This window comes from Rattus norvegicus, chromosome 15, assembly GCF_036323735.1.
Source record: "Rattus norvegicus strain BN/NHsdMcwi chromosome 15, GRCr8, whole genome shotgun sequence".
Classification (NCBI taxonomy): Eukaryota; Metazoa; Chordata; class Mammalia; order Rodentia; family Muridae; genus Rattus; species Rattus norvegicus.
Window position 1 is genome coordinate 86,704,417 of NC_086033.1, and position 12,070 is coordinate 86,716,486.

Genomic DNA, 12,070 nt, shown 5'->3' on the forward strand with positions numbered 1-12,070 from the left:
ATCACCAAAGAAGTCAGGATTGGAACTCAAGCAGGTCAGGAAGCAGGAGCTGATGCAGAGGCCATGGAGGGGTGGTACTAACTGACTTGCTTCCCCTGGCTTGCTCAGCTTGCTTTCTTATAAAACCCAAGACTAGCAGCCCAGGGATGGCACCACCCTCAATGTACCCTGCCACCCTTGATCACTAGTTGAGAAAATGCCTTACAGCTAGATCTCATGGAGGCACTTCTTCAAGGGAGGCTCCTTTCTCTGTGATAACTCCAGCTTGTGTGAAGTTGACACACAAAACAATTGACCTTCCACAGTCCTCCCCAAAACATGGTCAGGCTGTCACAGGAATACCTGACTCCTGGTACCAACTTCTGTCTTAGTTAGGGTGTTACTGCTGTGAACAGACACCATGACCAAGGCAACTCTTATAAGAACAACATTTAATGAGGGCTGGCTTACAGGTTCAGAGGTTCAGTCCATTATCATCAAGGTGGGTACATGGCAGCATCCAGGCAGGCATGGTGCAGGAGGAGCTGAGAGTTCTACATCTCCATTTGGAGGCTGCTAGCAGAATTCTGGCTTCCAGGCAGCTAGGACGAGGGTCTTAAAGCCCACACACACACACAGTGACACACCTACTCCAACAGGACCACACCTCCTAATAGTGCCACTCCCTGGGCTTAGCATATACAAACCATCACAGTGGTTGTTTGTAACTTTGACTAGAAAAACCAGTGTGTGGTTTCAGGGGTCAGTGCAAACCCTTCCAGGGATATTCTATATATCTTTTCCCATCAAATCCCCCAAAGACAGAACGCTTCCAATTTCCCAACTGCCTTAAGGGATCTAGGGCGATGTTATTGTCAATCTTTATGTTATCACACCTAAGTGATGCAGATATTTCCTTATGGATATGTTTTTGGGGGAGGGGTGCAGAGATGACTCGGCAGTTAAGAGGACTTACTGCTCTTCCATAGGACCCAATTTTCATTCCCAGTACCCACTTTGGGTGGCTCGCAACAGCCTGTAACTCCAGCTCTAGGGAATTCACCATCTTCTTCTGGACTTCATAGGCTTCCACCCTCACATAATGTGGTGGTTTGTATATGCTTGGCCCAGAGAGTGGCACTGTTAGGAGGTGTGGCCTTGTTGGTGTAGGTGTGTCACTGTGGGCATGGGCTTAAGACCCTCCTAGCAGCCTTCAGATGAAGATGCTGAACTCTCAGCTCCTCCTGCACAGTGCCTCCCTGGATGCTGCCATGTTCCTGCCTTGATGATAATGGACCGAACGGCTAAACGCGTAAGCCAGCCACAATTAAATGTTGTCCTTATTGGAGTTGCCTTGGTCATGGTGTCTGTAATAAAACCCTAACTAAGACACATACACACACATCCACACACAAAGACACAAATACGAAAAATTAAATGTCATAAAAATAAATATTAAAGTTTATTTGTTCTCTGCAGTTACAGGCCAAGCCCTGTGCTAGGTCCTGATATGTAGCGGCCAACACAGAGTTGACAGTCTAGTTAGGAAGTTCTATACACGTAAGTGATACAAAAGAAAGAAAAAAAAGTACAGGAAAATATAAGGAAGGAATTAGATTACCAAATCATGGTAATTCTTCAGTGCGGACCCTCAGAGATTGTATGCAAAGAAGGTGCCATCCCGTGGTGAAACAGTTCTGCAAAAGCAGCAGCCGAAGAGGACTGTGATGGTTTGGATGAGAATGGCCCCCATGGGCTCATTTGTTTGAATGCTTAGTCCCCAGCGGGTGAGCCGACTAGGAGTTATGTCCTTGTTGGAGGAGTGTATCACTGGGAGTGGCTTTGAAGTTTCAAAAGCCCACTGCCAGGCCCGGGGTCTCTCCCTCTTTCTGCTGCCCATGGGTCAGAAGGTAGCTCCTGGCTGCTTTTCCAGCACCATGCCTGCCTCCCTGACACCATGCTCCAGTTGGCTAACCCTCTGAAACTGTGGCAAGGTTCCATTTAAAAGCTTTCTTCTCAAGAAGTTGCCTCGTTCCTGATGTCTCTTCACAGTAATGGCGCCGGGACTTCTGAGAAGAACCGTGGTCTGTCTTAAGGGAAGGGAGAAGGGACTAAACGTTTTGTGTGGGCAGAAGCTAGGTACATTGGGTCGGATTTGGATAAAGTAAATTCTAGTCTATCGGTTATGACCAAAATTAATTGTTAGAATATTATCTTAGGCTGTTGTTGTATTCAGATAGTGGGAACAAGCTGGTGGGGAGCTCACATTACTTTGGGTGAGAGGTGATGAGGGTAGAGGCCTTAGAGAAGGAAGCAGAGATGGTTAGGAGGAGACAGACTGGGAGAAAAGATTGGCGGGACCTAGCGGTACATCATGCCCAACAGTTAAAGAAGAAATCTCCCATTTTCTACAAAACTTACCAGCATGGAAAAGGCTGCAGGAGGGGTTGGGGATTTAGCTCAGCGGTAGAGCGCTTGCCTAGGAAGCGCAAGGCCCTGGGTTCGGTCCCCAGCTCAGGAAAAAGAAAAAAAAAAAAAAAAAAAACACGGAAAAGGCTGCAGGAGGAGCATACAGGTTTGGACTGCCCTGGGGACAAGTAGGAGCCCGATTTGTTGCACATAACGCTTGTGATGCACTTACGCCATGCGTACAAACACGGCACATAAACACTCGAATAGACAGATCTCACTCTGGGACACACGTTTAGAGGATATTGATTTGGGAGTTGACATATAAATGGATGTAAAAAATAGACGTGGATGAGAATATTGACGGAAGAGAAGTTTAAAAGGCCACGTGTTAGGGACCTGCAACATTTAAAAATTAAGTATAAAAGGCATTGCAGAGACTCAGGGAGTGGCGACACCAGTGCAGAGGAGACTTGCTGGGTGTGGTGTCTGTACGACCAAGAAAAAGGAATTCAAACAATGAGCACTGAGGAATGTGGGAAGATGCAAAGACAGAAGATTCTGAATGTGCTCCTGGTTTGTGACAATAGGAAATCCATGGTGGCTTTGGAATGAGCAGCGTCTGTAATTGGATTATGGTGGGCCTACCGCTGACGGAGGGGAGCTCATTTTGGAAGCTTTGTTCTGGACTGGGATCAGAGAGGCAGGGAGGGTAATGGGGAAAGATGCAGCGACAGGGGATTATTTCAAACATGTGTACATGCTGAAAAGGGTGGTGTGTGCTGAGGGCCGTGCGCACAGTCCCGGGGAGGAGGGGTCCAAGCAGCCGAGGCGAATGTTCGTTCTGCAGCAGCATGCTACAGACATTACGTACTTTAATCCATTTTAATCCGCACACCACCACTGGGAGATAAATATCACAGATCTAACACCTTGTTACATCTCAAATGGCTTAGGAAGCCCGGGAAGAATGGCCTCCGGCTTAATGTGTCTATTACGGATACCGAAATACAAAAGAGGAGCACAGATGTTTCTCTACTGTGTCCCTCGTGCTGAGTTTGTTCCTAGCGGGAGCTCATAGAAAGCCTTTCTTTCCCCGCTCTCGGTCTACCTCATTCCTACCTCTCCCCAGCTTCTCCCTCAGATCTGGCTTTAGGATACAAGTCTCCTGTTATCTCATCACACGGGATCTCCTCATTCTTGGGAAGCGCCCCAAGATCAACAAGATCAAATATCTACATGCCTCGCAGTGCACTTTGAGTTTGCGCACTTTCTCGTTCACTGACTGCTGGTTACGCACTGAATGCTAGACGCGGAAGTGTGCCGTGAGGAGCAAGCAGACCAAGTCTGAAGACTCATCTAACTCAAGTCTAAAGTGTATGTGTATGGGGGCGGGGGTGCATATGATCGACAATGGAAACTGAGAAGGTTCTTAAGAGAATTATTTCAGACTGGAGAGATGGCTCAGCAGTTAAGAGTACTGACTGCTCTTCCAGAGGTCCTGAGTTCGACTCCCAGCAACCACATGGTGACTCACACCATCTGGAATGAGATCTGATGCCCTCTTCTGGTGTGTCTGAAGACAGCTACAGTGTACTTACATATAATAAATTAGTAGATCTTTAAAAAAGAGGGAGAGAATTATTTCAGATAAGAAGGAATTACTCATAAAATATTCAGTGATTTTTTTTATCAAATGTGAATATTTCTGTGAATGAAAAGAAATCAGGGCAACGTGATAGGGAATTATTGAGGGCTTGCTTTAGAGTGAGAGGTCAGAAAGATCCCACTCTAGTGCCAAGAGAACTCTTACACTGAGGTTGAATATAGGAAGAAAGAGAGTCTGTGCTGGCAGCGAGGACGGAGGCGAGCAAAGGGGGGGAGGACATGGCAGCTTTGTCCATCTCCCCCCTCTTTGTCATAGATAAAGAGACAAAGGACAGAGTCCCCAAGTCAGCCCAGTGCTCTAGGGCTCAAAAGGACAAGGGAGGCTTCCAGTCTCAGTCTAATTCCCTTAAGCAAAAGCACCAACTATAGGCGTCTAGTTGTCTCTACAAGGCCTTGGACAAGACCTAGCTGCCTTGGGCCAAATGAGAGTAAAGGATCTCTAAAACCTTTGGCAAGAACAGACAACGTCAAATCAAAACTTTTGCTACCATACTGTCTCATAATTGTGAAATGTCGTTTTCTTAGATAATTAGGTCTGAAAATATTGCCAAAAGCCTTTTGGTCTTTCCTTTCTCTTCTAGGAAGGAATGTGTTTAAGTTTTCCCAGAAAAAGGGGTGTTCCCTTCAGAGAAATCAATTGCTCAATCTTCCTCAGTGGCAGCAAATTCCAGAGAATCAGGGAGGAAAAAAAATGAGGGCAAGATTTATTTACTTTCATATCGGGACAAAAGCACTGCTGGCAGGTAAGAATTGCTGTGACTGTGGGCTCAGGTCTGGGGTATACCTTTAAGCCTGATCGTGGAGCATGGCCAGGACAAGAATGAGAAGGTTCTTTCTCAGTTGGTCCGTCTGTCTTTTGTATTTACTTTAGTTAGCTGTACTTCAAACTTCCCATGCAAACACTCAGGAAATCATGTAGCTGTCTCAAAAGAAGGCTGGGGGACACAGAGGTGACACGGTAACAGCACAGCTAGAAAGTAGGTTGGGTATGGAATAGAAAAGAGAACGGGGAAGATACTGAGGAGGCCAGGAAGGATGGATCCAAGATGGCGGTTACTACTTCCTCTCCATTCCTGATCCGAATTGTAGGGTTCTTTGGAGACCGTGGAGGGGAGTCTTCTCCAATCTCTGCCGCTCACTTCCTCATGTTCTTTCTCCATTTCTTCATAGCTTTTCCCTGTCCAGTCCTTCAGGTAATCTCCATACCAAACATTGTTGCTTTGTGGGTCTCTACCCACCCCCATCTACTCATGTCCCAGAGGAAGGCCCCCCTTGTTGGTTTCCTCCCCATTGGTTTCCTGACTATAGCTTGTATTCACTGATTTTTTTTATTTGTCTATTCCAGGTGCCTTTGGCAGTTGATGCTTCCTGGATTAATGGTAGGGAGAGGTGGGCGGATAGCCACATCCACACTTCCGGGGACCTTGACTCCCCGGCATCCATGAAGATCTTTAGAATAATGCTGTTTCCTCAGATAGGTAGAGGTCAAAACTAGTTGGGAGTAATTTCTCTTTTGGGGGTGACATGGGTTAGGTGCATTCATTTCTAGAACAGAAAAGAAAAAACTTTAAATGGCTTTTGGTAAATTTACGAAAGTTAAACAGAACTTCGAATCTTCAAAATTTGAAATTGGCATAGAGAGATTCCTAGATAGAGTTTATTGTTCATAAACAATTATATTATAGCTTTGGCTTGGCTAGTCAAGCCTTCTGGGTAACTTACCTCCAAGTAGCAGTTTAGATGTCTAGAAGCTTCTCTGGATCCTTAGGCTTCAGAAAGGATGAATGGGAAAACAAGAGAGGAAGAACTATGGTTGGGAGGTGCAGGTGCCAAGCCCGGAAGCAATCCTCATCGCTTCTCTTTGTGCTCCTTTGACCAATGCCCAGTCATGGGGCTTTGCCCGGCTGGGAAGTGGCAGTGGCCATTCTTTAGCAGTGTGCTCAAGTGGAAAGGAAGACCGTTTGGTGAAGAGTTAACTGGTTGTGAGCACATCAGGCACGAGTCAATCTCTCTTTTTGTTCTGATCTTTTGTTTTCTTGAGGCAGGGTCTCCCTGTGTAGTCCTGGCTGTCCTGGAATTTGATATGTAGATAAGGCAGGCTTGGAACTCACAGAGGTCTGCCTCCCTCTGCCTTCCGAGCCCTGGAATTAAAGTCATACACCACCACACCTGGATTATTCTGCATTGTTTTGATAATCATGTTTCCGTTTTATTTACGTATTTTATTATTTGTTTGTTTATTTATTGTGTGCACATTCTGCAACATGATTGAAGGTGAGAGGCCGGCTTGAGGGAGTCTGTTTTCTCCTTTCACTGTGTGGGGCCCGGTGCTTGAACTCCAGTCTTCAGGCTTGGCAGCTGGTGGTTTTACCTTCTGAATCTTCTGGGCAGCTCCCTCCTTTTATTTTATTAGTCAAAGGATCCCACAATATTATGAAAAATCATGGCCTACTTGAAGAGCAGGTAAAGCATCTTCAAAAGTCTGTACAGCCTGGAAACCATTGTGTTTTTGTATAATGAGTTGTAGACATGAAGAGAACAGAACTGCCTAGACGTCCATCATAGATGATGGAACAATGAAAATGTTGCACATACAACACACAAGGGAATTTTTTTTTCTTTTCTTTTTTTCGGAGCTGGGGACCGAACCCAGGGCCTCTACCACTGGGCTAAATCCCCAACCCCCACACAAGGGAATTTTACTCAGTCATAAAGAAAAATAAAACTTGCGGGAGTAGAAAATATTACAAATGAGACAATGTGGGACAAATGCCCCATGTTCTTCCTCAGATATGGACTCTAGCTTCTAAATTTCCTTTGCATGTATTTCTGTGGGAGTGGGTTAGAATGGGGGAAGAATAAGAATGGAGAAGCAGAGAGAAGACGAGGGCTGGAAGGACCCACAGAAACAACGCAAGGGATGCCATAAAGAAACCTGTTGCTTTGTATGTTAATTAAAAAGCTAAGCTTTTGGGGGTATTCTGACATTTAAGCAGTACACCATAGATAACTAAAACTACAAATCTTCCATTTTCCCTCCGTGGAAAAGCAATCATCAGTATGTTGCACTAAAGACAATTCAGGGCCATTTTGGGGAGATGCCGGGTCTCTTCACGTTTCTCTTACTGTTTGTATTTTCAAAAGAAGAAACACCAGCTTTTTCATTTTGTCTACTTAAAAGTATAATAATGAGAAGAAATGAAACAAAGTGGAAAGGAACAGAGAAAGAATGAAAGAGGGAGGGCATCAGATCCCATTACAGATGGCTGTGAGCCACCATGTGGTTGCTGGGATTTGAACTCAGGACCTCTGGAAGAGCAGCTAATGCACCTAACCCCTGAGCCATCTCTCCAGCTCATCAGGTTTATTTTTAATTTGCATATGAACAAGCTCCAGCTTTCGCCTCTAGACAGATGGCTAAGGTACATTGGAAGTGAAGGGAAACCATGAAAATATGTGAGGTGAGCCCCTTCCTCCCTTAGCATCGGAATCTCATCGATGCAGTTGCCCTTTGGTGAGTTACAAATGAGCAGTGTGGTCCTGAGAATTTCTAGAATGTGTGAAACACAGCTACTACGCTTTAGGAGTGTGCAATAATTGTTGAACGGCCTAAAAGGTACAATTAGCAATGATGAAGCACACTTCTATTTCCTGACAAGACCAGGCAAGCATCGGAGGGAACTCGCTATAGTCTGTTCAGCTGCACATTTTACCCAGGCATCGGACAGTCTAAGACTTGCAGGCACTTTAGGATATCCACTTTCACTCCTGTGTACGAACTTGCCCTGAACGTTACACGGCAGATAGGCTACGCTCTCTGCTGCAAAAGAAGTAGGCATCTAAAACCCCCTTGGCACTCAGCGTGCAGTCCATGAAGGTTTCTTCAGGACTCACAGGACTTGTCTCTTCCTGTAAGTACAAGGGTCACAGTGAACCCACAAGACCAAATACTCCCACCCTACTGTCCCCATGCAAATCTCTGTTATGGAAAGAATTGGAACAGTCAGTCCAAGGTCACATAGATCCTCAGAGAGGAGGTTAGAACAAAGTGTGGTCCAAAGACTCGTGATAGGATATCTTAACATTTGATCGTATGACTTGTTTCTCTTTGCCCCCATTTTACTAACTAAAAATACAGTATGTAGAAGTATGTTCCATAAATCAGTTGCAGCTATGTTGTAGACAGATGGAGCAATGGTCACAGAGCTAAGTTTTTCTCTCATTTCTTTTTACTGCCGACAAGATGGGGCAAATCATTTCACTTTGAGGAACTAGGGCTTGGGTATTTCTCAAAGCATCCAAAAGACGTCTCCTTCAAGGATCCAGGATGGTCTCGTGGAAGGATGGACACTGGCCATTAGATCTGCGCTGGGATGCCTGACTTCTGTTCTCATTCTTCAGATGCATGCCTGATGTCCCCAAGGAGTCTTCAGCTGCTGTCGGCATCTGCAAACACTGCGGTCGCATTCCCGTAAAGAGTTCAGCAATCCCAGATGTCCAAAATACGTCCTGATATACGGTCCAGTACAGGGATTTTCCTATGTAAAATGGCTAAGAGCCACATTTGAGCACGGAACTAACAGAAAACATTGCGTGCTCGGCACATTAACATTTTCTATGAGCTTTGGAACGGATGTTTTCCTTAATATTTAGAATCATTTCTTGATCTTCCCCACCCCTACCCCACCCAATTCACTGTAAAGAAAGGTTTGTTTTCAGAGCCTTAGAGATCAGATGCCTGTCACCATTTCATCTCCGTTTTCACAAGCTTTTTTTTTTTTTTTTTTTTTTTGTGGTCATGTGAGTCACTTCTTCCTGACCTCCCACAAATAGCGTGGGTTAAATAGAGCTGTGGGGATTTTTTTTTAATAGAATAATTTTGACTTCACAATCTAAAAAGGCATAACATATCAAACACACACACACACACAGAGGCATGCACACACACACATACACACACATACACACACGCGCGCACACACACACACAGAGGCACACACATACATGTGCGCGCCCACACACACACACACACACACACACACACACACACACACACACACACACACTCCCCACTAACAGCCTACCAATATAGCTGCGGTAGAAAGCTCCATAACGTCAGGTGGCAGTGATATGTGTTTTGTTGTGGTGCGGTTGCCCGGCCACCTTGATCTTTTGCTATTTCGTAGGCAGGTTAAATCACCAAGTGGATTGAGGACCTGACCTCATTCCATTCCACATGCTGAATCACGGTCCTACAACTGCCATCCGAAGGCACCGGCAGGAGTCGTCTGTTCTCCCAGAAAGAAAAATGTGCACAGGCTTGTGGGACCTAGTGACTGCTGTTTCTCATTAATTCCCCAGGAATATGATCAACAAGGTGCTATTTTCTCTTTCCCCTTCCTCTTTTCTCCTCAAACAAAAATGCCTTTACAATCCTGCCTGGGGCTTTCATTTTAAAGCTGTGATCTAAGCCCTAACCCCGTATCCTCAGGGTCATGACTGCCCTCTAGCGACCGCGACGAGTTACAGCAAGTTTCAACGGAAGTATCTTTTTGTTTCTCTCCAGGGTAAATCCGGTCTCAAATAAAAACCCGACTGCTTTAGAGTCATCCTTGAAGGGTGTGATGCTTTGGGGTTTGTAAAGAACAAGAGATGGAGGATGCATTTTAGTCTCTATTATGACTCGGTTTGTGCTGACTTGAAGCCCCTGCACCTCAGAAGAGTTAGGTAAAGCAACCCTTAGACTACTGAGCTCTCATTCTTTTAGGATCAAGCTGCTTTTTTCTGAGCCACTCAGTGAGAAGACAAACTTCTCCTGGAATTCTACCCCGCTTCTTCCTATTCCGCACGGTGCCCACTACTAGTCTGATTCTCAGACAGGACACTTCTTCTAGACTTGTTTGTCATTCAAAATGCAACAAGAGCCAAAGTCGCATGTTGGTTGAATTGTATCCAGATGCTTGCTGTCTTCATTTGGGCCTGGCCGGCTGGTCCTGCTCTTCACTTCCTGATGTGTCAGAAACACAGTTGGACTTTGGGAGTCTAACTGGCACTTCACAATGAAGCCTGCAACTTAGGTTATCGGCTCAGTTGCTCCCCAGCTCCAGCAGACAGGGTGTGTTAAGAACTAATTTCAGTATGTGGATCCCTGCGCGCACGCGCACACACACACACACACACACACACACACACACACACACACACACACACACACACACACTCACACACACACACACAGTGCCCAAACCAGTCAAGTTACTTCTCAGAGGCTTGAGACATGAGCTTTCTATTCTCAGTATAAATACGGGCTGTTCCAATGGCTATGTTTTTCACCAATAATACTTTTTAAAAATCACCTTTAACAGTTTGTCTACAAGAATGTCAATTCTAAATACTCTGGTATTTTGACCAGTGTATCTGGTAAGTATCTGATAAGGGTATTTTTGCCTGACTTTCCTTTCACACTTGGCTATACCAAGTTGACAACTTCATCTCAAAAGGAATTGGATCAGACAAACATCCAGATTCTTTAAGAACAAATTTCAGCAGTCGCTGGCTCTCTTTGGTCCAGTCCTTATTACCTTACAGACCAGCAATGGGGCTCAGTTTGAGTAGCTGCAGTGCTACAAGACTGGAACGCTGCATTAAACTTTTTGTTGTATTGTGAAATTAGTTCGAGTTTGTAAGTCCCTGATTTTGCTCTGGAAAAGTTTCAGAGAAGATTTGCCTGTCCTTTGTCCGAGATGTGTCTGTGGAGTGGCTAATCGCTCTTAGTGGGCGCAAATAGAAACAGTTGCCTCTGCCCAGCATACAATCCTCCTGCCAGCTCCTGGGAGCCTCCTTCCCTAGCTCCTCCTCTTTCCTTGGCTTCTCCTGGCAGCGTTTCCAAGCCTTCAGTCATCTTAGCAAATCCTCCTCTCACTCCCACACTGCCAGCAGATGACCTTGGCTCTCCTGTCCCAGAGGAAACAGGCTATTTACATAATTCTGTCCAGTTCTCTCAGCTCATTAAACGTGCCCGCCTTTACAAACTTCTGCTTATCTCTTCACTCCAGGGGACGGGGACATGATGCCTCCCACCTTTCAGATGCACCTCTCCCGGAGTCCTACCTCAATCCTTGTCTCCATCCTTGTCTCTTTCTCAAGTATCTTCAGATTTTCACTGGTTAATGTCAGGATATAAGCATGACATCAGCTCTTCTGTTTAGATTGTGGAGGCAAAGAAACAGCCTCCAGCCCCCTCCTGAACACAGAGGCCACAAACGGGTCTGTAGACAGTAGTTTCTGTGAGTTAGATCCCATGGCCTTGCTACACTGAGCTCAGCAGATTGGGTTAAGAATAGCCGAAGTCAGCTCAGACGTGAGAGACAAAACTACAGGAGTTCTTTCTGGGTTCCTGTTTACAGTAGCCAAAGTCAGCTCAGATGTGAGAGACAAAACTACAGTTCTTTCTGGGTTTCTGTTTACAAGAAATAAAATCACTCCATTTAATTTAACCTCGATAGGAAATTCACTGAATTGACGGCTGGCTCACATGCCTTCAGTAGCCTGCAAGAAATTTAGAAAAGAGAGTTCTTGGAGCATCTGCTTCGGGGCAGGGGGAGGAACAGCAGAAGTTGTACCAAGTGAGAAGCATTTTTGGCCTGCTGGCTCCCTCTCCTGCTGATCCTTGGATGGAGTGAAGCTTCAGAGGTCTCTACTTGTCTATCTTAAGCCAAATGACTTGCTTGTCAACAGGCGATGTGGGTGGGAAGAAGCAACATTGGTTCCTTCACTACCATGGGCTATGTATTCTATCCCTACCTTAGTCTGAACTTGGACATTTCCAAAACAGGAGGTGCTTGCTGGGCTGTGCAAGCCCACAAGGGGTAGGCGACTTTAGATGATTCCTCTAGTACAGTGAGGATCTCTCAAAAGACACGAAAATGAGACAGAGACAGGTGGAGGAGGAGGAGGAGGAGGAGGAGGAGGAGGAGGAGGAGGAGGAGGAGGAGGAGGAGGAGGAGGAGGAGGA

The 12,070-nt window shown here is 45.6% G+C and overlaps 1 long non-coding RNA gene across 2 annotated transcripts; it reads right to left on the reverse strand.

Annotated features, from left to right (window-relative positions):
- Positions 1-1,459: 1,459 nt before the first annotated feature.
- Positions 1,460-11,528, reverse strand: LOC100909907 (uncharacterized). 2 transcript variants are annotated; one of them, XR_005494408.2, is made up of 3 exons: positions 11,167-11,416; positions 4,841-5,601; positions 1,460-2,069 (listed from the first exon to the last, which is right to left on the reverse strand). It is a non-coding gene; the product is annotated as an uncharacterized LOC100909907 (long non-coding RNA). The 2 variants fall into 2 exon arrangements; XR_146315.6 differs by lacking the exon at positions 1,460-2,069 and having other exon boundaries at positions 4,735-5,601; positions 11,167-11,528.
- Positions 11,529-12,070: the final 542 nt, after the last annotated feature.